Source organism: Lynx rufus, unplaced genomic scaffold (assembly GCF_022079265.1).
Source record: "Lynx rufus isolate CCGP_SWC_20201006 ecotype Redwood Valley unplaced genomic scaffold, mLynRuf1.p SCAF_3, whole genome shotgun sequence".
Taxonomy (NCBI): Eukaryota; Metazoa; Chordata; class Mammalia; order Carnivora; family Felidae; genus Lynx; species Lynx rufus.
In genome coordinates, this window is record NW_025814845.1 from 176,156,125 (window position 1) to 176,179,862 (window position 23,738).

At 41.9% G+C, this 23,738-nt stretch overlaps 1 long non-coding RNA gene across 1 annotated transcript in view; it reads right to left on the reverse strand.

Annotated features, from left to right (window-relative positions):
• LOC124520925 (uncharacterized) overlaps positions 1-22,790 on the reverse strand; it is a 90,039-nt gene extending 67,249 nt beyond the window's left edge. Inside the window, exons 1-4 of the long non-coding RNA XR_006964422.1 lie at positions 22,276-22,790; positions 21,005-21,138; positions 19,234-19,329; positions 15,903-16,033 (exon numbers count right to left, since the gene is read on the reverse strand). This is a non-coding gene — a long non-coding RNA (uncharacterized LOC124520925). The remainder of the gene's footprint in view (positions 1-15,902; positions 16,034-19,233; positions 19,330-21,004; positions 21,139-22,275) is intronic.
• Between the last annotated feature and the right edge of the window lie 948 nt (positions 22,791-23,738).

Genomic DNA, 23,738 nt, shown 5'->3' on the forward strand with positions numbered 1-23,738 from the left:
TCAGCCAGTTTCTTCATTTCTGCCTGTACTGGTAGTTCTCTTAGTTCTGAGCACCACCAATGTCCCACCAAATATAACGAGCCATCTTTACTGTACTTTATTAACTACACCATTTGAGTAAAACCATGACTGTTCTCTGCACTCCCACCCTGAGTATAACAAGTCATCATGATTGCGTGACTTGTTTTTACTTCTGAAAGCGCCTTCGTACATGTTTGATCTTCATAACTGAGACAGGCTGGCACAGTAACCTTGATTTACCTAGCATTCTCAGGGAAGACTAACTGAGAATAAACAAAAGTTTATCCCTTTGTGTTACCACCATCAAAAACAAATCTTGGGGTGCCTGGGGGGCTCAGTCAGTTGAGCGTCTGACTTCAGCTCGGGTCATGATCTCGTGGTTCGTGGATTCGAGCCCTGCATTGGGCTCTGTGCTGACAGCTCAGAGCCTGGAGCCTGCTTCAGATTCTGTGTCTCCCTCTCTCTCTGCCCCTCCCCTGCTCTCTCTCTCTCTCTCTCTCTCTCTTTCTCTCTCTCTTTTTCTCAAAACAAATCTTAACTAGTCTGAATAAAATTTTTCAAAAATGTACTTAAAGTAATGTACATTAAAATAAGAATAATAAGACTTAGTTTTTAAATTTTTTGCCTACCACATTAACAGAACTTTTTATTAAGTTATAATACCCAGGTTTGTAGAGGATGTAAGGGAAAGGATCCTTGTAGACATTGCTAATGAGATTGTAAATTTTGACATTTTGGGGAGGTTATTTGATAATTTGGATCCAAAACTTTGTATATGTTCAACTCACTGACCCCACAATTCTTTTATTCTTTTTAATAATAGTTGATTGCCTACCAAATGCTAAGTACACAAGGTACACTGATGAATAACTCAGACCAGCTTCTTGCTCTCAGGAAGCTTATGTTCTCATGAAAAGAGAGAAAAACAATGAATAAACACACAGGTGAATAGAGAAGATCAATTCAGACAGTGATAAATTCTAAGGAAATTAAATCATCAGTATGACACAGGAGAGACAAGGTTGCTTCTGGTGATGTCAAGAAAGACCCCTGTGGCAGACACATCAATGCCCTCACAATATCCAGCCTCCGACTTACCCTTAATAAAAGAGCCCTAACTAAAAAAAATAAAACACGTTTCCTGGCCTTCTGGAAGAGTAGGATAGCATGTGAGATGTTATGAAAGTCACTATGTAGGGCTTCCAGAAATGTTTCTTCAGAAGAGAAACTGTGTCAGGTGAATTACATATGATAAGATTTCATAGATACCTGGAAAAACACCTGAATTTCAAAAGAGGCAAATTAATGGTAAGGAGAAAAGCAATTCTGGCTTAGCTTTGGCTCTGAAAATATATACCCTCTGCTTCCTCTACTTTTTTTTTAGCTATAAAGCTTTAAGTGAGACTGTGGACACTTCTTGCTTGGGAAAGGAGACTGTTGGTGAAGGAAAGTTCTATAATATATAGGGGGTATAACACTGTGCTAAAATGTATTAAAAATTGTATGATACTTGGTAGAAGCAAAATGAAAGAATATTCAGCTGAGTGTCAACCTGGCTTCCAGTACTGATGCTGCTCTAACAAGCTGTGTATTCTTGGGTATCAACCACATAACATTATGGATTCTAGCCTCAATTTAAAATGGAGAAATTGGACTAAGTCATCGGTAAAGCTTCATCTACCTTCTGTAAGGCCTTGTTCACATTTCTTCCATAATTAACAGTGCAAATGTGTGCGCACACATACACACACACACACACACAGGTTAAAGGTTAAATCTCATTATGATCTTTAGAAAATGAACAGGTCCGTAGGAAAAAAAATTATTATAAAATAATGGACTACTTATACCCATAAAACTTAATACAGATTTGAGGATGGTGAAAGAATGTGTCTATGCTCTTGGGGTATAACATATATATTTTATATGTGCCATAGTCCCCCCTTACCTGTGGAGGGATACATTCCAAGACCCCCCAGTGGATGCCTGAAACCACAGATAGTACTGAACCCTATATATACCATGTTTTTTCCTATATAAACATATGTACTGGGGGGCCTGGGTGGTTCAGTTGGTTAAGTGTATGACTTCGGTTCAGGTCATGATCTCACAGTTCGTGGGTTCAAGCCCCACATCAGGCTCTGTGCTGACAGCTCAGAGTCTAAAGCCTGCTTCAAATTCTGTGTCTCCCTCGCTCTCTGCCCTTTCCCCACTTGCACTCTGTTTCTCTCTCTCAAATATGAATAAACGTTAAAAAAAATTTTAAACATACGTACCTATCAAGTTTAATTTATAAATTAGGAGATTTGACAACAATAACTGATAATAAAATAGAACGATTATAACAATAAATTGTTATAAAAGTTATGCGAATGCGCCTCTCTCTCTAAATATCTTATTACACCATGCTCGCTCTTTTCTCCTTGTGTTATTAAGAGGAAAAATACGCACATGATGAGATGAAAAGAGGTGAATTACACAGGCATTGTGACATAGCGTTAGGCTACTATTGACCTTCCAATATTCATTAGAAGAAGGATTATCTGCTTCCCAATTGCAGTTGACTAAAGGTAATCAAAATGGCAGAAAGCAAAACCGCAGAAAGGGGAGACCACTGTATAAATAATGTGCCTTGTAGCTAAATCAATAATACGGGCTTATATTTGTACAATGCTTTAGTGTTTGCAAAGCAATTTTATGTCCCATCACTTTCAGTTTTGAGCCACACAGCTACTTTAAGAAATAGGCAGGGCGATACAAATTATGTCCTTTTTACAAATAAATAGATGTGACACTTCAAAGTGTCAAATGACTTGCCCCAGTTTACAGAGCAATGGGCTGACCTCGGACCTTCTCCCAGTCACTGGCATTCATTCCCATCAGCCACACTGCCAGGCCACGGGGATGACAGTAACCTTCAGTGGCTCCCTCACCCCCTCACCTCGCCTTTCTGTTCTGCTCATTCCATAGCTCAGCTAAAATCACTGAGAACCCCAGAACAGCGAGGCAATGCGATTGCCAAACTTTCATAAAATAGAGGCTCTCATTGGGGCGCCTGGGTGGCTCAGTCGGTTAAGCGTCCGACTTCGGCTCAGGTCACGATCTCACGGTATGTGAGTTCGAGCCCCACAGTGGGCTCTGTGCTGACTGCTCAGAGCCTGGAGCCTGTTTCAGATTCTGTGTCTCCCTCTCTGTCTGACCCTCCCCCGTTCATGCTCTGTCTCTCTCTGTCTCAAAAATAAATAAACGTTAAAAAAAAAAAATAGAGGCTCTCACAAGGATATTCAACCAGCCACTCCTCTGTCAACCCACAGAACCAGCACATTTTAGTCTCTGCAGTGGGGGCCGCATGACTCCTTTTTTCTTTTCTCTTAAACTTTAGACAAGAAAATGAAATACACACTATATATTAACCTGTTCATTTACAAATGATGATGCATACAAAAAAATGATGACTCATATCATATATCCCTCATTCTTAACTGAACCCATCTTAAATAACAAAATGGCCTACATCTACACAAAATCATTTGAGTTCTTTCTATCTTTAATGTGTCACCCACTTTGGGGGCGCCTGGGTGGCTCAGTCAGTTAAGCATCCAACTTCGGCTCAGGTCATCTCACAGTTCATGGGTTCGAGCCCCACGACAGGCTCAGTACAGACAGCTCAGAGCCTAGAGCCTGCTTCAGATTCTGTGTCTCCCTCTCTCTATGCCCCTCCCCCACTCACGCTCGGTCTCTCTCTCTCTCTCAAAACATTAAAAAAAAAATCTAATGTGTCACCGACTTTCAATATGCCTAACAGTCTAAACACAATGTGAACACTAAATCACATCATTATAAGTGCTGGTGTGTTCAAACAACATCAGGCATAAATTCCTGTCTAAGAACCACAACTGGTTGCCAACATAGTAAATATTCATTTTAATCCAATTAACTAAAGTTAAGCATAAATATATAAAGATTGTAAAAGGATGGACCCAATGCCACAGTCTTGTTATCACTTTTATTTGTCATCTCATTTAAATGGATAAACCACGGCTCCTTCTGAGTTCTCCTGGCGGGAGTTACTTCTCATGGCCTTAATACCTGGAGCTCTCTCCATGAGCAAATTTCTTTCTCATTTTAACTCTAGAAATGTTCGGGAACATTAATTACGGGTCTATTGTGCATAGAGTGACCTAAGAATATCTTAAAAAGAAATAGTCCTTGACTCCGCCCTTTATCACACTTCACATTCACGGTATGAAAGAGTCCCCTCGCTCTACCAGAGGCCTTCTCACCACCTCCACTGCCAAGTGCAGCCTCTGGGTATTTGCAGGAGTCTCCTAACTGCTCCCCCTGCTTCTGCCCCTGACTCCCTGCCATCAGTATTTAATGCAGCCCAAGACCGATCGTGTCACCGCTGTGGCTCAAAACCTCCCAGGACCTCATGTCTCACACTGAAGAAGGCCCAAATCCTTACCATCACTCCCCAAAACCCTACAGGATCAACCCTGTTGGTTTCTGTGACCTCAATTTCTATTCTTCTACCTGCCGATCACTCCATTTTAGCCACCCTGGCTTCCTTGCCATTCTTGGAACACATCAGGCATGTTCCTGTCTCAGAACCTTTGCCTTGGCCAGTGCCTCTGCCAGAAGCAATTTACGCCCAGACTGACCTTGGCACATTGTCTCACCTCTTTCAATTCTCTGCTCCAATGCCGCCTCTCAATAAGGTCTCCCCCTATCACCCTATTTAAAATTGCCGCATAAAAGAGAGAGAGGCAAATCAGGAAGCAGACTCTTAACTATAGAGAAGAGACTGATGGTTAGCAAAGCGTAGGCGGATGGGGGAATGGGGAAAATGAGCGACAGGGATCAAGGAGGGCTCTGGTGGGGATGAGCACCGGATGTTGTAAGGAAGTGCTGAACCACTATATTGTACACCTGAAACTAATATTACACTGGATGGGAATTTAAATTAAAACATTACAAATTTTGCTGCATATACCCCCACCCTCCCCAGTGCTCTCTGCAATTAGAAGTTATGAGGAGAAGAACAATCCAGAGCTGGGAAACACATAAAAAAAGAAGAAATAAGTGGTTAACAAGCACAAGAGGAAAGAGTGTGTAACTTCACGAATAATTGAAGAAATACATATCAAACCAATAAGACCACTTTTCAACTATTATGTTCGCAAAGGTTTTTAAAATTATAATATTCAATGCTGGCAGAGGAACACAGAAAAATGTACGTTTAGACACCGCCCTTTAGAAAATAGAGCCCTTTTGGAAAATTATTCGGCAAATGTGTCAAAAGCCTTAAAATATTCAGGAATTAATTTGCATAATTTTACCCTAAATGCGGAAAAAGCTTTATGAGCAAAGATTTTATTACAGCTGTATTTACAAAAGCAAATTTTGGAAGCATCCTAAATGACCCACGATAAGAAAATGATTAAGTAAACTATACATGGCTCATCAACTCGATTCCCTTGTTAATGACTCATTAATACTTTAACAACATGGCAAAGTCCTAATGAGATGCTATATAACCCCCACCCCAGTAGATTAGGGAAAAAAGATGGGAAGGAGGCAAGTGAAATATACACAGAACCCAGGACAGAGCTGTGCTGGGTCGCAGGCTGTCTGACCCCATCTGTCTAATGCCAAACCCTCAAAGACTGATAACGTGTTCTGCTCTCCTGCATCTGAGGTTTGTAGTTTCAATGCCTAAAAACCTTACTATTTCCAAACTCTTATTCACTGTCTCCAGGCACCCTGAGCACGTAGGTACACAGGCACCAGTTCCAAGGCTCCACTGTTGCCAAGGGACACATTATGAATTAGGCCCCAGAGTCACCTCACTCCAAATACTGAAAGTATAAATACAAACAAAAATATAAGAACAGAAGGGTCAAAGAGACAATAAATGTATTTGTAGAAAAGTAAAGCTGAATCCTATGAAAAAGTAAATCGGAATCAGGACTGACTGGGCATATAATGCCATATTTTGATGGGCATAATTTGGCCCCCAGAACTGCCTTATTATGGAGTCTGCCATACAGACAGTTCAGTCACAGGCTATTGTAAATATGCTACAAAATGCCCTCACCACTACAATTTCTATTATCTTTGACACCATCTAATCCCATGGCATTGCTTTTACACAGTAAGATCATTGGATCCACTCTGAAAAGTTCTGGCAGAATAAATCACAAGTTGGATAAACTTGATATGTGAACATGAGAACGGGAGCTCATGATTACACCAGGTAGCATACCAGGCCTTAGAATTTTCTATACCACCTGACGTTGTTTACTCATCTAACACAGACATATTTTCTTTCACTTCAAAAAGATCTGTTAACTATTGTGCTTTGTCTTAAAGTGCTTTGCTGGAGGCAACGGAGGACTGAGCGCTTGGCCGCTTTTCCGAAGAAAGTTCTTATAGTCCATAGCTCTTACCTGGTTCCAACAGCAATTCTCTGACACCAAGTGGGTGTCCAGGATTCAGTCTAATTCTGACACTAACCATCTGGAGTAAGCATGAGATCTTATGAGTGAAGGATTCAGTCTCACGAGATTGCCCGACTTCAGACACCAGCACAAGTGGAGTCCCTGGGCCGCACACACTGTGCTCAGCTGACTGCAAATATTAAATCATTATTTTGTACACCTGAAACTAAAATGTTATGTGTCAATTACACATCTGTTTTAAAAAATTCCAAAAAGAAAAAATTGAGGGTTTCCAAGACTTCCCTTAGGTTCGATAATTTGCTAGAACAACTCCCAGAAGCCAGCAAAGAGCTATATTCACAATGAAAGTTTTATGATAAGGTATACAACTCAAGAAATGAACAAAATGAAAGAGACACACAAGGCAAGGTGTGGGAGGCGTGCAGGGCACAGTTTCCTTCCATGCCTTCTCAGCGGCTCTACCCTCCCAGGATCTCAATGAGTCCACCAACCTAGAAGCATCTGAGAACTTCGCTGATCAAGAGTTTTTATCAAAGATTCCTTATCTAAGCATGATTTATGGCATCAATGGCCATTAGTGATTGAGCTCAATCTCCAGGTCCTCTCCTCTCCCTGCTGGTGGGGCATAAGGCTTGGTCTTTCTGGTGTGGCCAGCTCTTCCCCTGAAACTAAGGGTCTACCAGGAGTCATGTCATTGGCACCAACTCAGATTTGGCCAGAAAGGAGGTTGTTATGAATAATATAAGATACTCCCATCACTTAGAAAATTCCAAAAGGTGGGGTGCCTTAGTGATCAGTCAGCTAAGTGTCCAACTCTTGATTCTGGCTCAAGTCATGGTCTCAGGGTCATGAGCCCCATGTTGGACTCCACACTGACAGTGCAGAGCCTGCTTGGGATTCTCTCTCTCCCTCTCTCTCTCTGCCCCTCTGCCACTCATATGTGAGTGCTTTCTCTCTCTCAAAATAAATAAATAAAAAAAATTCCAAAAGGTTTTGCAGTTCTCTGCCAGGAACCTGGGACAAAGACCAAATATAGTTTTTATTATACCACACTTCTGAAGTGTGTTTTCTAGGTAAATCTCTTTACTTCCATTTTCTGAAATGTATTGTGAAGTTAACATATTTAATTTCCTTGACAACCATAACCCAGGTTTCTATAACTCTGGATGTACCACAGTGCTGAACACAGTTCTTTGTGCAAAGAATGTATTTCAACAGGTGTGCACTTTCCCAGAAGACTAAGGGCTGTAGAAGAGTTAGACCAGTTAGATTAAGAACAGAAGGTTACTGGGGCATGTGGGTGGCTCCGTCGGTTAAGCATCTGACCTCAGCTCAGGTCATGACCTCATGGTTCGTGAGTTTGAGCCCCGCATCAGGCTCTGTGCTGACAGCTTGGAGCCTGGAGACTGCTTTGGATTCTGTGTCTCCCTTGCTCTCTGCCCCTCCCTCCCACGCTCATTCCCTCTCTCTCTCTCTCTCTCTGTCTCTAAAAAATAAATAAACATTAAAATTTTTTAAAAAAAACTAGAAGGTGCCTTTTCCCAAACCAGTGGTGTTTTTCTGGAGTCTTTGGATAGCAAGAGACAGACACCTGACTTGAATTTGCTTAGAGGAGATTTATTGGAGGGGGGGGAGGGGTAGCTCACAGAATAACAAGAAGAGCTCTTTCTTCAACCATGATCACAAAGACAGAAAACCAAGAAACTTCTAAGACTCCAGACATGAGAACCATGACAACACATTAGGTCTCTGTCTCTTTGTCCCTCACTGCCTCTCTTTCTGCTCCCCTCCTCTTATGTATTTTTTACTTTTCTATGCTAGCTTCCTTCTTTCCTGTTGCTGATTTGCTTCTTCTCAGATGCTGCAGCAGCAGCTTTGTGACTGGAGGGGGAAAGGGTCTTGCCACCACCCCATCTTAGGACTTTGATTAGAAATACCCAAGGCCTAGGGCGCCTGGGTGGCTCAGTGGGTTAAGCATCTGACTTCAGCTCAGGTCATGATCTGAGGTTTGTGAGTTCAAGCCCCGCCTCGAGCTCTGTGCTGACAGCTCGGAGCCTGGAGCCTCCTTCAGAGTCTGTGTCTCCCTCTCTCTCTGCCCCTCCCCTGCGCATGCTCTGTTTCCCTCTGTCTCTCTCTCTCTCTCTCTCTCTCTCTCAGAAATAAACGCTAAAAAAAAAAAAAAAATTAAAAAAAAAAGAAAGAAATATCCAAGGCTTGCACTTAGATTCTTACTCCTTGATCAATCATTATAGTCAGGCAGATGGAGGAAGAGGAGTCACGGGAGCAGAAAACAATTAAAATGTGTAACATATATTGAAATTTACTATATGCCAGGCATCTAACCCTGTACTTAGCAAACACTGATAAAACATTTGGTATGTGCCCTGTTTTGGGTACATTATAAATATTAACCAGTTACTCCTCACAACAACCCTTAGGCAGATGTTACATTATTCCCATTGTAGCGTGAAAAGCTAAGAATCTTGTCCAAGACAATGGCTAGTAAGCAGTAGAGCTGGAAGGTGAACCCAGGCAGTCTGGTTCCTGAGTTTGTGTTTTCAACCACACCGCTAGACAGTCTCCCCACTTTACATCGTTTAACCTACACGTGAGGTAAATGGTATAATTATCACCATTTCACAAAGGGAGACACAGGGTATGTCCATCAAGTGGTAGGGTCATTTTTCAAAACCACAGAGTGTGAGTCCAAAGCCCACGTTCATTTTTTTTTTTATGCTTATTTTGGAGAGAGAGAGAGAGAATGCAGGGGAGAGGCAGAGAAAGAGGGGGACAGAAGATCCAAAGCAGGCTACTTGCTGACAGCAGAGAGCCGGATGTGGGGCTCGAGCCCATGAACCATGAGATCGTGACCTGAGCCGAAGTCAGACACTTAACCAACTGAGCCAACCAGGCTCCGCAAAGCCCACGCTTTTAATCGCCGTGCTGTGTTGCAGAGTTGGGGGATGAGGGGTGTGGTGCCTTGAAGAAGAGGGAGAGGTATAAGAAGACATTGCATCCATTACATTCAGTACAGCGTGTCAAGCCAGTCATGCTTAGAAATCCTTACTCGCCCAGGGGTGTCTGGGTGGCCCAATCAGTTGAGCGTCTGATTTCTACCCGGGTCATGATCTTGTGGTTCCTGAGTTCAGAGCCCCCACACTGGGACTCGCTGCTGTCAGCACAGAGCCCACTTCAGATCCTCTGTCTCTCTCTCTCCCTGTCCTTCCCCTGCTTGTGCTCTCTCTCTCAAAAATAAACATTTAAAGAAAAAAAAAAAAAAAAGAAATCCTTACTAGCCCCAACCTAACCTGGAGAGCCAGTCATGCTCAGCAGTAGAAAGCTGTGATCAGCGCCAAGTTGAGGTCAAGGTCAAAGAAGAGAAAGCCAACAGAGCCATGGGAGAAAATCAGGCCTAGAATAAGGGTCTGAGGAAACCTCCTACAAAGAGAGAGTCAGGCTGGGACACTGACACTTCTCTGGGAGGGTGCATACGAAAGAGTACAGAAGGTTACATTCAAGAAACAGCTGGAATTCTTTTAGAGTTCCTACAGCACGGGTTATGTCCTTGCCCCCAGAAAGTCACAGGACTGTGTCAACTTAGATTTCCTCAGAAATGCCTTCACTGAGCTATGATTTAATGTCATGCTTTCAGCTTTTATCAAGAATTCAGTTAAGTGATGTCCATTTGAGGAACATTTTGTGGTCTTCAGAAAACCTGCAACTGAATACACTGTTCTTACCTTAACAATGAGTGTAACATTCTGACCACAATTTGGAATCAGAGAAATCTTTGTCTTTCCTGGCAAACGTGTGCTTATTTTTATCAGACAATAGGAGTTATACAACATTACCTGTTTCCCTTTTTGCATGGGCCCCTGTGAACCAGAAGTTAAATTTTGTGCTTCCTTTTTCCATTATTATCCTAGATTCTTGGATGTCTCCTAATGAATTCTGATGGCCCTTTTTGCCTCGAACCATTTTGGTGTGTGAGTGTGTGTGTGTGTGTGTGTGTGTGCACTTTACTTTTTCATTGTGAAGTAGAGTATACATACATAGGAGTGTACAAAACAAAAACACACAGCGTAACAATTATCTCAAGATAAATACCCATAAACACCCATATAACCACCACCCAGGTCAATAAACGGGAACTGCCAGCACCCCAAAATCCCTTTCATCGTCCTCCCAAACACCATGCATCCCATCTCTCCACCCACCCCTCATTCTCCTTCTTCTTCTTCTGATTGCTTCGCTTCTCTTTATACTCCTATTAACAGTATATCCCTCAATACTACGGTCTGGTGCTGCGCTTTTTCTTTTAACCTTACCTGAATGGAATCAGGCATTCTGCAGTCTTCTGTGACTGGCTAATTTCACTCAATATTACAAATGAGCATATTTATAATCCCTGCTATTGTTTACATTTGCAGTTCATTCATTTTCATATCTGTAGAGTCTGCCGTCATATGACTAGATCACAATTTATCCATTTTCCTATGATAGGCATTATGATTTTTTATTTTCCTTGATTGCTAATGTGGCTGAGAACCTTTTCATATGCTTATGAGTCATTTGAAAATCCTTTTTTTGAACCATCATTTTGAACCAAGGACATGGATTCTCACACGGAGCCTCTGGAAGGAACTCAGCCCTGCCAACTCCTTGAGTTTAGCCCAGCAACACCCATCTTTGGGTCCTTTGACTTGTAGAACTGTGAGGTAATAAATTTAGGTTGCGTTAAGCCACTGGGTGTGTGGAAATTTGTTACAGCAGCAACGGGAAATTAATAAACAAGGAAAGGGAAGATGACTGCTTAGATCATTAAGATCATTTATATCAAAACAAATGAAATAACATAATGATATTTTTGCATCATTAAGGTGTTACAGCACTGCCTATTCCTATCACTTAAAATAGAAAAATGATCTTTAAAATTGAAGTATAATGTATATGCAGTGATATGTACAGGTCTTAAACATATTATTTGATGAGTTGTGACAAATGTATACATCTGTGTAACCAACGTTCAAATCAAGTTACAGAACATTTCATTCCTCCAGAAGTGCCTTAAGCCCCTCTCCCATCATTTCTCAGCACCTCCCTGCCCCCACCATCTAGGAAACCACTGATCTGACCTCTCTTCCTATAGGTTAGCTTTGTCTCTTCCAGGACTTCAAATAAAAGAATCATACAATATGGGGGCGCCTGGGTGGATCAGTCAGTGAAGTGTCTGACTCTTGATTTCAGCTCAAGTCATGATCTCACGGTTTGTGGGATCGAGCCTTGCATTAGACTCTGTGTTGGCAGTGTTGAGCCTGCTTGGGATTCCCTCTTCCTCCTCCCTCTGACCTTCCCCCATGCTTTTACTCTCTCTCTCTCAAAAAATAAAAAAATAAAAAATAAAAATAAATCATACATTATCTACTCTGCTGTGTTTGGTAAGAACACTGAGTTTGAAGTTAAGGACTGCAACACAAATTCTGGGTCTTCTACTCACCAATTCTTTGAACTTGACCAAGTATCAGTCAGAGGCTAAGTTTCCATTTAGAATATAAACTGCCAGGGTGCCTGGGTGGCTCAGTGGGTTAAGCGTCCGACTTTGGCTCAGGTCATGATCTCACGATTTGTGGGTTAGAGCCCCACATTGGGCTCTGGACTGACAGCTCAGAGCCTGGACCCAACTTCAGATACTGTGTCTCCCTCTCCCTGTCCTTCCCCTGCTCACACTCTGTCTCTCTCTCAGGAATAAATAAACATTTTTAAAAAATAGAATATAAACTGCAAAAAATATATATATATATTTATATATATATTTTATATATTTATATATTATATTTTATATATATTATAAATATATATTGTATATATTATATATATTATATTATATAAATATATATTATATATTATATTATATAAATATATAAATATATTTTATATTTGATATACATATATATTTACATTATATATATATTTTATATATATATATGTATATATGTATATATATATATATATATATACATATAAACTGCTCACCTCAGAGCTGCTGTCAAGATCACAGGAGATCATCTGATAAAAGTGCCTTGTCATTTCTTATATGGTCTACACTTGTAAATACTTATTTCCAACTCAAAACAGAAATTGGGTGCTAACAATCTTTGGGTAATGGGATAATAACTGATTTTTAAATTTTCTTAATATTTTTCTATATTTCTCAAGTTTGTACACTAATACATATTCCTTTTAAAATAAAAACGTTATGGGACGCCTGGGTGGCTCAGTCTGTTAAGCGTCCGACTTCAGCTCAGGTCATGATATCGTGGTTTGTGGGTTCAAGCCCCACATCGGGCCCTGTGCTGACAGCTCGGAGCCTGGAACCTCCTTTGGATTCTGTGTCTCCGGCTCTTTCTGCCCCTCCCCTACTCGTGCTCTGTCTCTCAAAAATGAATAAAACATTAAAAATATTAAATAAAATTAAAATGTCATTTTATTTAATTTTAAATTTATTTATTTATTTTGAGAGAGAGCACATATGAGCAGGGGAGGGGAGGAAAGACAAGGAGAGAGAAAGTCTCAAGCAGGATCTGCGTTGCCAGCACGGAGCCCAATGAGGGGATCAATCCCATGAACTGTCCTGACCCAAGTCGAAATCAAGAGTCAGATGCTCAACCAACTGAGCAAAAAAAAAAAAAAAAAAGTCATTTTAAAATAAATTAGCACAGGAATGTTTATCAACTCTGATTTCATGCCACACATTCTTTTTAAAATTCTGATTTAATTAATAATTCCAATCTTCAAATATGTATTGGTGTAAATCACGGTAGAGTTTTAGCCATTCCTACACAAGAAGCGGCAGAAAGTAAGCTAATAAGGATAACACACTACTATTTTCTCATTTTATACATCTAAGGAATGCCTAACACAGCATAAAATACAATGCTGCTGTGATGCTGTACTTAAGAATAAGCCACATCATTCAGTATAGCATGTCACACTGTTCAGATACAAAATCCTACCTCTAAATCCTTCCCATTGCCATTGTGAAGAGAGGAAGAAAGCAAAGAAACGGAGAGACACAAACATTGAAGAAAGTGTAATAGGGAACTGTATTTGAAATCACAAGAATTGCCCCATAGAACAAGCCTTAGGTTTCAGAATTGCACAGATCAGGGTAGTAGCTTCCACAAATTGGGATCAAAACAATAGTGGCTAACACTGATGAAGCGTTTACTATTCGCTAGGCACTATTTTAAGCACATTATAAACACTGATTCTTTTTATTTCTCACTACAGTCCTACGAGATCAGGGCTATTGTGCCCCCACTTAAGAGGGGAAGGCCACTTATTTAGTGGTCAACATAGCATGGTATCAGAGCCCACGCTCTCAATCATAACTCTATACTCACTTTCTAATGATGGCTGGAAAATGACTGCATTTAAAGTTTGAATTGTAGGGGCACCTGGGTGGCTCAGTCAATTGAGGCTCCAACTTTGGCTCAGGTCATGATCTCATGGTCAGTGAGTTCAAGCCCTCCGTCAGGCTCTGTGCTGACACCTCAGAGCCTGGAGCCTGCTTTGGATTCTGTCTCCCTCTCTCTCTGCCCCTCCCCCACTCATGCTCTGTTCTGTCTCTCAATAATAAACGTTAAAATAAATAAATAAACGTTAAATAAAATAAATAAACGTTAAAAAAAATAATAATAAAAGTAACAAATACAAAATTAAGTTTGAATTGTAAATAATTCCAGCCAAAAAAGACTAAAAATTGTTATGAATTAGTACATGACCTTTGAGAAAAAGAAGTGATCAAGTACGCACTCATGGAGAATGTGTAACCACATGAGACATTTAAGAAGATCAAAATATACAAACTTAGGACAACAGGGGAAGTGCTTCTAGGCAGGATCAGGAGGGAGACATGTCCCCCGTCATGCTTGTTTATTTTATTTTATTTTATTTTATTTTATTTTATTTTATTTTATTTTATTATTTTACGTTGTTTTTAATTTCTTTTAAGTTTATGTGTTTATTTTGAGCCAGAGAGAGACAGAGAGAGAGGAAGAAAGAGAATCTCAAGCAGACATCTCTGCTGACAGTGCAGAGCCTAACGTGGGGCTCGTACCCACGAACTACAGAATCATGACCTGAGCAGAAATCAAAAGTCAGACGCTTAACCAACTGAGCCACCCGGGTGCCCCTCCCCGAGTCATACCTCTTAAAATTATCCAATTTTAAGAAGTTCCCTACTGGGGAAGTAATATAGTTAATACCAGAGCTAGTGTCTAGTCTCTCTACTTGAAGTAAAAATTTAGCAAATAATAGGTAGTTCACTCCATAGTCCAAATTTTGTTCCTCCCAATCCTTTCTGTTATCATTTTAAAGTCCTGGATAAAGAATCTACTTCCAAGTCTTATTGAAGTTCTGTATCAGCACCAGGTGAATCAGCCCAGACAAAAAATGAGCCTACCTAATGAATTGTACCCTAGGGGTGTCTGAGTGGTTCAGTCAATTAAGCATCGGACTCCTGATTTCAGCTCAGGTCATGGTCTCATGGTGGTGAAATCGAGCCCCATCTAGGGGCTTTGCACTGAGCATGGAGCCTGCTTAAGATTCTCTCTCTTTCCTGCTCAGCCCCTCTCCCCCACTCCTGTGCATGCTCTCTTTCTCTAAAATAAAAAGTAACAATAATAATAATAATAACAATAATAATAAATTATGCCTTAAAGCTTATTTCCACCTGAATCTGCAACTACCAGTCACTTTTGCAACTTTATCTCTATGATCCCACAAGAGGAGAATAAGAAAGATACTATTATAATCTTCCTTCAGTAAAGAATAAAGAGGCTCAGAGATGTGAAAGGTTATACCTAAGTCCACACAGCTCGTAAGTTCTAAACGTGAGTCAAGAATCCAGTCTTCTCCATTCCCTTCTCTAACCCTGACCCATTTTAGTGACAACCTCCCAGATTTATTAACAAGTAATAAACCTGACTGATTTGGCCTACCTCTCTGGTGAGTTATCAGTGAGCAGTGAAATGTACCAAAAGTGGACTGAGATAGGAAGGTGGAGCTTCTAGAAGAGACTTAGAAAATGGAATAGTCACCTTACAATAAATGCCACGTTTTAGCACTTAGAACGTACCAGGTAGTGTGCAAAGTGCTTTATAGATATAACCTCATCTATCCCCCAAAATATCCCTGTGGGGGATACATTATTAGCTCTATTTTACAGATAAAGGATCTGAAGGTTAGACAGGTTAACTGACCAAAGGATTCTAACCAGGGTTAGAATCCTGTATGACCGAGAGCTGTGTTCTCCCAGCCAAGTGAGTCAACAGAGACAGGAACTCCAAGCCTGCCCTGGGCACAGCGGCTGACCTTAGCCTCCCCGAGCATGGTTCTCCACTTTCCCTCCCTCCTTACCTGCTGGCTCTGAACAATGAGGCTCTTTCTCTGTCCAAGTCGTTCTGGTACAGGAAATCCCATCAGGCCTCTGGGAGGCTAGTGTTCTTCTGGTGCTTTTGTGATATTCCCCTCCCTCAGTTCAGAAGGATCTGAACAAGCCAAAAAGAGGTTTACTCCCTTTGCGGGAATGTTTACTAGGATTCACAGTGGAACAAAAAAAATTAAGAAAAATAATGCTTTAATGCAAAAAACTTTAAAAGTCAAGATCAATGTCCCAAAAAGTCCTTTTTAAATGAAGACAAAAGATCCAATCCTACACTTACTTGCACCACTCACTCCACCTCACCCCTGCCCCTTGGAGCCCTGTTGGATACTGTCTGTATTGAAATTCTTGACATTTAGTTCACCATGGATTTTTTTTTTGCATTGATATTTATTTTTTTAAATATGGCACTAAAACGTTATTTATCTTCATGATGGATGAGTTTTAGGTTTTGTTTTTTGGAGTCCCCTTAAATTTTATGCTCAAGGCTTCACCGACCTCAGCTTATCCTTGGTCCTGGACTGAGAACATAAAAGCTGGAATCACAGGTGAAGGGCCTTGTTTCCCAGTTTACAGTTTTCCCACATCTTTCCTTGTGTCCTCCTCATGTCAGCTATCCTGTGTGTCAGCCCCACCAAATAAGTGACCACCATGTGTACTCGAGGTCATAGCTGAGCCATGGGGGAGAAGGAGAAAACAGTCTTCTCCACCTTTGCTCCAGAGCTATGGGAGTTTGGCTGTGTTTCTTTCTCCTTCTTAAAGGACACTTTTTATACCATCAGCTGAGTAATTTGCCAGGAGGGAAATTCCTGTCTTTGACACTCTCAAATCAGTGTTGACATGTAATTTTAATTATTGAATTCCTATCACTGTTTCTCTAAGGCAGTGGTTCTCAGTCTTTAAAAACAAATCCCTATGCCCAGGCTGCTCCCCAGATCCATTAAGTCAGTATCTCCAGGGGCAAGAGCCTGGCATTCATAATCTTTAAAGCTTCCGAGGTGATTCTAGTGTGTGGGCAAGGTTGAGAATGACAGCTCTCGCGAAAGGCTCACTTTTCATTTTCCTCCCCTAGATGGTTTTTCCTGTGGTCCATCCCAGGGACAATATCAGGGCTCCAGGATCTGAGGGAGCTGGATTTAATTCCTGGCTTTCCCACCTGCTAGCTTTGTGACCTCGGACAAGATACTTTTGTTTCCTCAACTATGCCAGGGAGATGATAACAGAATCTACCACTTGAACTTGGTTGAAGGAATCATGCGGAGGCATCTGAAACACCTAGCATAGTGTCTGGTGTGCGTGTGTGCACAAGCCCTCATGCAACCACACATTCAGTGTGAGCTACTACTATTATTAGTTACGAATCCATTCTGCAAAGAGACAAGAAGACCAGTGAATAGACAAAGGTAGAAACACTCTGTTAGAATCCAGGGGTGAGAGGAGACTCAGACCCCACTCTTTTTCAGTGTGTTCTGTAGAGCCCCTGCGAATTCTGGGAAATAATTCAAAGACCACTAGTGTGGCATGTAATGACATTTTGAACCCAATTTTACTCTGTTTGGGGTGGCTTTTTCTGCCTCAGAACTGCTCTGGCCCATTTCTAATCCTATTTCCAGTGGCAGGCGTCCGCCGGCTGAGCTCAGGGGCTGTTCTGCGGCCACAGGACCCAACGGAGCAGGGCTGCTCCTCCCACGTTGCCTCTGTGGCCTCAGGCTTACCAGGGGAGGAAGCAGCTGCTCGGTGACGCTGCTCTAAATTCCCAGTCCCCTGGCTGGATGAATGTCTGTTTGGTTTTCAGGTGTGTGATGGTGGCCAGGAGGGTTGAACGAGTTTCCTGTTCAAGAGTAGAGGAGTATTTAAATGCCCTGCGCAGGAAGACCCTTAAGGCATCCTGGCTTGGCAAGGACAGCTCCCTTCGGGAAAGACTAGCTCGCCTGTTTTCCCATTTGAGAACAGCTGTGCTCTATTTGTTTCTTAGGCAGTGTTGATTGTTTGAACCCAACCAGTCAAAAACCCTGGCCCGGTTCAGAGACCTCCACCAGCCTTGGGCTGATTCAGAGAGGGTGAGGCAGCAGGTACAGATCGGGACCAGCATAACTGAGGTTGGCTCGGCCTCAGAAATCATCTGTGCCACAAGATTGGCTATATTTCCTTTTCCATTAGGGAGCCCCATCTGGGCCCTGCTCGTTTGTGTGGCTTCCACTGCTCCCTTTCATTTCTTCCAAATCAATATAATGTCTTTGCTCTTGTTTCCATAAAGGAGTACCCCTTGTACCAAGTTAGTTATGGAATAAACTACTCGATAGTAAGAGTGTTTCGTTTCTCCCTCCCCCAAGCCCCTTTCCAGACTTGTTTGGGAAGAAAGTTGATATTTCATACCACAGTGTGTTTAAAGTGTTTTCTCTGATTGTTCTTTAGAGTGGCTGTTTGAGTTAGACTTGGAGTAGTTGGGCTCCTCGATTCCAAGTAACTGAAACCAACTGGTGTTGGCTTGAGCCAGAGACAGGAATTTATTATAGGATAAAGAAACACCTCACGGAAGCAAAGACAGGAAGGGGGCTAGGCTTCCGGAAGAAACTGGAAATGGAAAGCTGCCAGAACATGTCTGCCATGTCTCATCTCTGAAGCCTTGCATCTCTGCTGCTTTTTGTCTCTTTGCTGACCGGCTTTTACTGCCTCTGTGGACAAGGAGAAATGCTGCTGTCATCAGAGCTCAGCGCTTATTACTTCCATGTGAAAGGTGCCCAAAATGACTCGTGGCTTCCAGTATCGACTCAAGAGAGTGTGATTGGTCAGATTCCATCAGCGACGGTCAGTGGACAGAGAACACAGAGGCTGTCTTCTCAACCAAGGCTCCCGGATACAGCTGCGGACTAGGGTCATTTGTGGGAGATTTTCTTTTTTTTTTTTTTAAATACAGACTCAGGCTCTGCTTTGGAATCTGTAGGAGTAGGTCCCGGGACTCTGCATTAAAAATTCCTTAAGCAATTCTGATGATAAATTAGATTGAGAGCCAAGGAGACAAAACTCTTTGGTACCCATTAATCTTTCTACTAAGGTCTAACAAAAGACTGCCTTTTAAGCTATCTACTGTTTGTTGGAGGCTATTACTATAAGGCTGGAGTGAGCAATTCATTTCAGTGCGAATATACGTGAGTGGGATGAGGAACTCCCTACCCCACAGAGCACTTGTTGTAGAACCAGTCGAGTGGAAATCTGAGAAGCCAGCTCAGAGTTGGATCTAATATCACTGCTCTTAAAGGCTTCATGGTCAGGACTTTTAGACAACATTTCAAGAACAGTTCTTACCAGGTGAAATCTGGTTCGGTGTTACCCAAGCAGATGATGCAGGTTCTGTGGGTCAGGGTGAGAGTCCAGAACAGGTTTAAAATCTAGGTCTTCACGCTGGGGGAAAAAACAGAACTCCATTGGGAAAATACAATCTTAAGAGAATCGGGTTATGTTTTGGTTCCCATGTTTTCATTTCTTACAACATGCTGTTTCTGCTGCTTGATAAACAGTTACCTCTTCTCTTTTTAATGTCTATTGCCTTGTTCTTTAAGACTTAACTTGTGTTTCCACTTAGAGGAAGTCTTCTCTGACTCTCTAGTCTATTCATCTTTTCTTCTGCTCCTTTAACATCCTCCATGTACCATGATTGTACCATGGATTGTAATCATGTTACTTTCCATCACCTCCACTTGATGATGGGTAGTTGGCACTTTGGTAACTAAATCTGCTTGTTTGGGGGTTGGTGTGAACTCTCCTTCTGCTGAATTGATGTAGTGATGTGTCTGCCAACCTGGCCCCTGGCTTCCCTTCTGTCCCTGTAACAGTCAGAGCCACCAATCTGAACACCATCCCAGGTTCTGGGATCGCTCATTCCTTAATCATAGAAAATGAAGGAGCCCTCGACCTGTGGCCCTGCCTCCAGTATGCCATGGTTATTAGGACACCCTTTAGCATCGTGATGCACTTTGACGATGTTTTATTTGTGTTTTACTCTAAGATAGTCTAGCTAAATCAGCCATAATTCACTAGGCATGATTCAGATATTAGCTCATTTAACTCCTACAACAAGCCTACAAAGAAAGCTTTATAGGGAAAACTGGGAGGAAAAAGATGAAGTAACCTGCCCAGGCCACAGCACCAATGTCAGAACCAGGATCAAAACCCAGATCTGATTCCAAACCCTTACACTCTTAAACACCAGGCTGCACAGTTAGGCCCCTTTTGAAACCTACTTCACATGGTCAGCTACTTAGTTAGCTAGTTAGTTACTTTATGTAGTTAGCTATCTTTCCCTGTTTATGCCTTCCTTTCTGAGTTAGAATGAAATATTCAATAAGTATTCGTTGGTTGAAAATACATAACTGTGGATGATACATCACTGATCTGAACTTCAAAACGTGTCTAACATTCTCCTGTTATCAAGTACGTAATTTTCTAGAAGTGTCTACCTAAAACCTTCCACCAGAATGTGAGCCTATGCTTATTTGCATTGCTTCTTCTCAACATGGCTGAGGAGAAGATTTCTCCACTGCTGTCCATGGAACCACCAAACTCCAAGGAAGCCCTACTTCTACGGTGCTCTTTTAGGTGTGGCCCCTGCATGACAGGGTCTGAGAATGTGTAAGGACTGTATGAGGACAGGGTGACGGGGCCAACCACAGCTCTCAGAATATTCATAACCGAGTCATCAAAGAGTCACACATCCAAGCCTGAAACTGGGCAGTTAGGCGACAGCACTGCATAGTTTCCCCAAACACACCATCTCCATATCTGAGAGCCCACACGGGAACACATTCATCACTCGCCTTACAGGAGGGATGTTTAAGACACAAGAGTTCTAGGGGATATCAGAAATAGTTTGCATGAATTATAAGTGAAGAAGTAGAAAGAAAATTCAAAATTTAAATCAGAATTATGTTACCCTCTCCATGCTCAAGTATGGTTCAAAGGCTAGAAACCTAGAGACATGCACTTAGACATAAAGTACACCTGAAACCAATCTCGTATCGTATGGTAACTGGGATTTAAATAAAAACTTGAAAAAAAAAAAAAAAGAGGCAAAGCCCACCTATTCCGACAAATGAGATGAAACGTCAATGGCAAGGAGTCGGTAGCCAACTCTTCTCTTTCCAGAGGCTACAGCAAACTAGTCCAGGGCCTTGTAGAGATGACAGGTGCACCAGGCAGATATATGGCCCTATACTTGGGAGCAAGAGAGGGAAAGGCTGATTCAAGCAACCTCAGGCATCACCTCCTGAAAGCATAACATTTTCCTCCAGCTTCATTAGCAAACTTTTCATTCTAGATGCAAAGGGTAATCACATCTCGGCCTCCTCCAAGGGCAGAACGCCAAACCACACTGCAGTGTGACAAATGAGGCCTCCCCAGAAGCGTAAAGAACAGGGAATTGGCAGCTTTGCCACAGATTCTGAATGTGAGTGATGAGCAGGTGACAGAAATATAGGCTGGAGGGTGGGGCTGGGGGGACAACTACGTTTTATTTCTTAATGTGTTAACTTTAAGATGCTGGCGACTCTTATGAAATATCCAGCAAGCTGGTACAGAAGAACTTCGGGAACTCAGAAGAGGGGTCAGGGCAATCGATTTTAGGAACTTCTTGCAGCGAGGTGATAAAATCTTGTGCGTCTCAGGGAGACAGTAAAGCAAGGTGAGGAGCAAGGACACAAGCTTAGGGAAATATCCCCCGGCTGAGGCATTCTGGTTATACAGCCTCCAAGTGCTTCCTCTTCTTTATATAGAGATTCCTCTTAGCCTTGAGAAATTCCTAATGCTTATCTTATTCTATTCCCTTCTACCTTGAGCAGAAGTAGTAAATTTTCTCCCCAAACCTGACAGTCAAATAGAACCTTGGAACAAATGACTTTACTCAGCAAGGCCATAAAAAATGTTGTAGTAGAGTGCAGTCTTTGAATGGATTAATAACCTTTCTCAAAAAATAAAGAACCTTTTTCTCAAGAGACAGCATATGATTCTTATTGCATTTGGTCTATACAACTTGAGCAAAAAGTCACATACGAGAATGTTTTAAATTGTTAAGTTGAAACTTCACTACATCTAATTTTTTATTTCTTATTTTAGTAGGTTTCACATCCAGTGCAGAGCCCAATGTGGAGCTTGAACTCACGACCCTGAGATCAAGAGTCAGACACTTAACCTCCTGAGACACCCTGGAGCCCCTACTACATCTTATTTTGAAAAGCTCCCCTCCCTTCCCTTCTCCCCAAACACCACTTGACACAACACAAAGAAGCTGCCTGTATAAGGAATGCAGGATCTAACACAAGTGTTAGGACTTGAGGTTTGTTTATTATATCATACCTGTCTTTCCTGAACTTCTTGAGTCATCATTAAGCTACTGTTTGTAGTTCCCACATTTTTCTCGCTATATACAGAGCACGAACAAAAGTCATGGCCATTGTTCCCTGTGGGGCCCCTTATACGTTTTAAGCAAGCTAGCAGAAGTACAGTGTAATCGCTCAAACACTCAACAGAGAAAGTGACTGGGTCTCAGCTGTCTGCACTGAAAACTGTTTCATAACATTCTACCTAGTATGTGTGCAATTTCAACACAGCTCAGGGCTGAATAAGCACTAGACTGAGGTGGGAAGAACGCTAACCCAGGTGTTCTTGACATTATCTGATAAAGGGAACTCAAAAGGCTTGGTGTTGGCTGGTTGATGGATAAGCTTTATGACATTAATGAGGCAGGGGCACGATAGTTTGTTTTACACCCCCCTACAAAAGATTAAACGAGTTTTCTCAGTGCTCACCGAGAAAGTCCTAAATAAGAGCTTTTATCAAACGTAGACTCAAGAAAACCCACAGTATCACTCATGGAAAACATTTTACAACACACAGAAATAAGGGCAGAACTTTTCAACACTCTGGACCAGAGGCCTTCATACGGGGTTTGTTTAACCCTATGAGGGGTACCTTAAAACCTTTAAAGGGGTCCTTGAGCAAGGGTAATTTTAAAGTTTTTCTTGTAAATAATTATTTTGAAGGAGAGAGAGACAGACGGAGAAAGAATCCCAAGCAGGCTCCATGCTGCCAGCACAGAGACTGACATGGAGTTCGATCTCATGAACCCTGAGATCACAACCTGAGCCCAAATCAAGAGTTGGATGCTTAACAGACTGAGGCACCCTGGCACCTCAAGGGTAATTTTAAAGGAAACTTCCTCCATACGTACCCTTCCCTCAAACTGAGCAATCTGAAAGACAACCACACTGAATCCAAATATTCCTTCCATCCAAAGGCACATCAGTCATCTCTCCAACCTGTACTAGACTGCACCGCCCTGAGGCATTAAGATCTACAGAGCACAGTGTGTTGTTAGTCTTTGGGGCTTCCTGACTTTCCTTGTTCTGTATTTCTGTTGAGGGAGATTTAGAGAGGGGGCATCTGGGGAATCGTAAGAATGCTCAAGTTTTGGGCATGTGGTAAAGTGTAGCACAGTGGAAGGGACGAGGGTTTTGTTTAACAAACTGGCCACTTCATCTTCAGATTCCTGTGAAGTACATCCCTCCTGATGGAAGCCACACCAGCAAAGCAGGAAATACCGGCGAGAAATACTAAATGCTAGGGGCGCCTGGGTGGCTCAGTCGGTTAAGCCTCCGACTCCTGATTTCAGCTCAGGTCACGATCTCATGGTTCGTGAGCCACGTTGGGCTCTCGGCTGGCAGCACGGAGCCAGTTTGGGATTCTTTCTCTTCTCTCTCTCTTTGCCCCTCTTTTGCTTATACTCTTTCTCTCTCACAAATAAACTCAAAAAAGAAAAA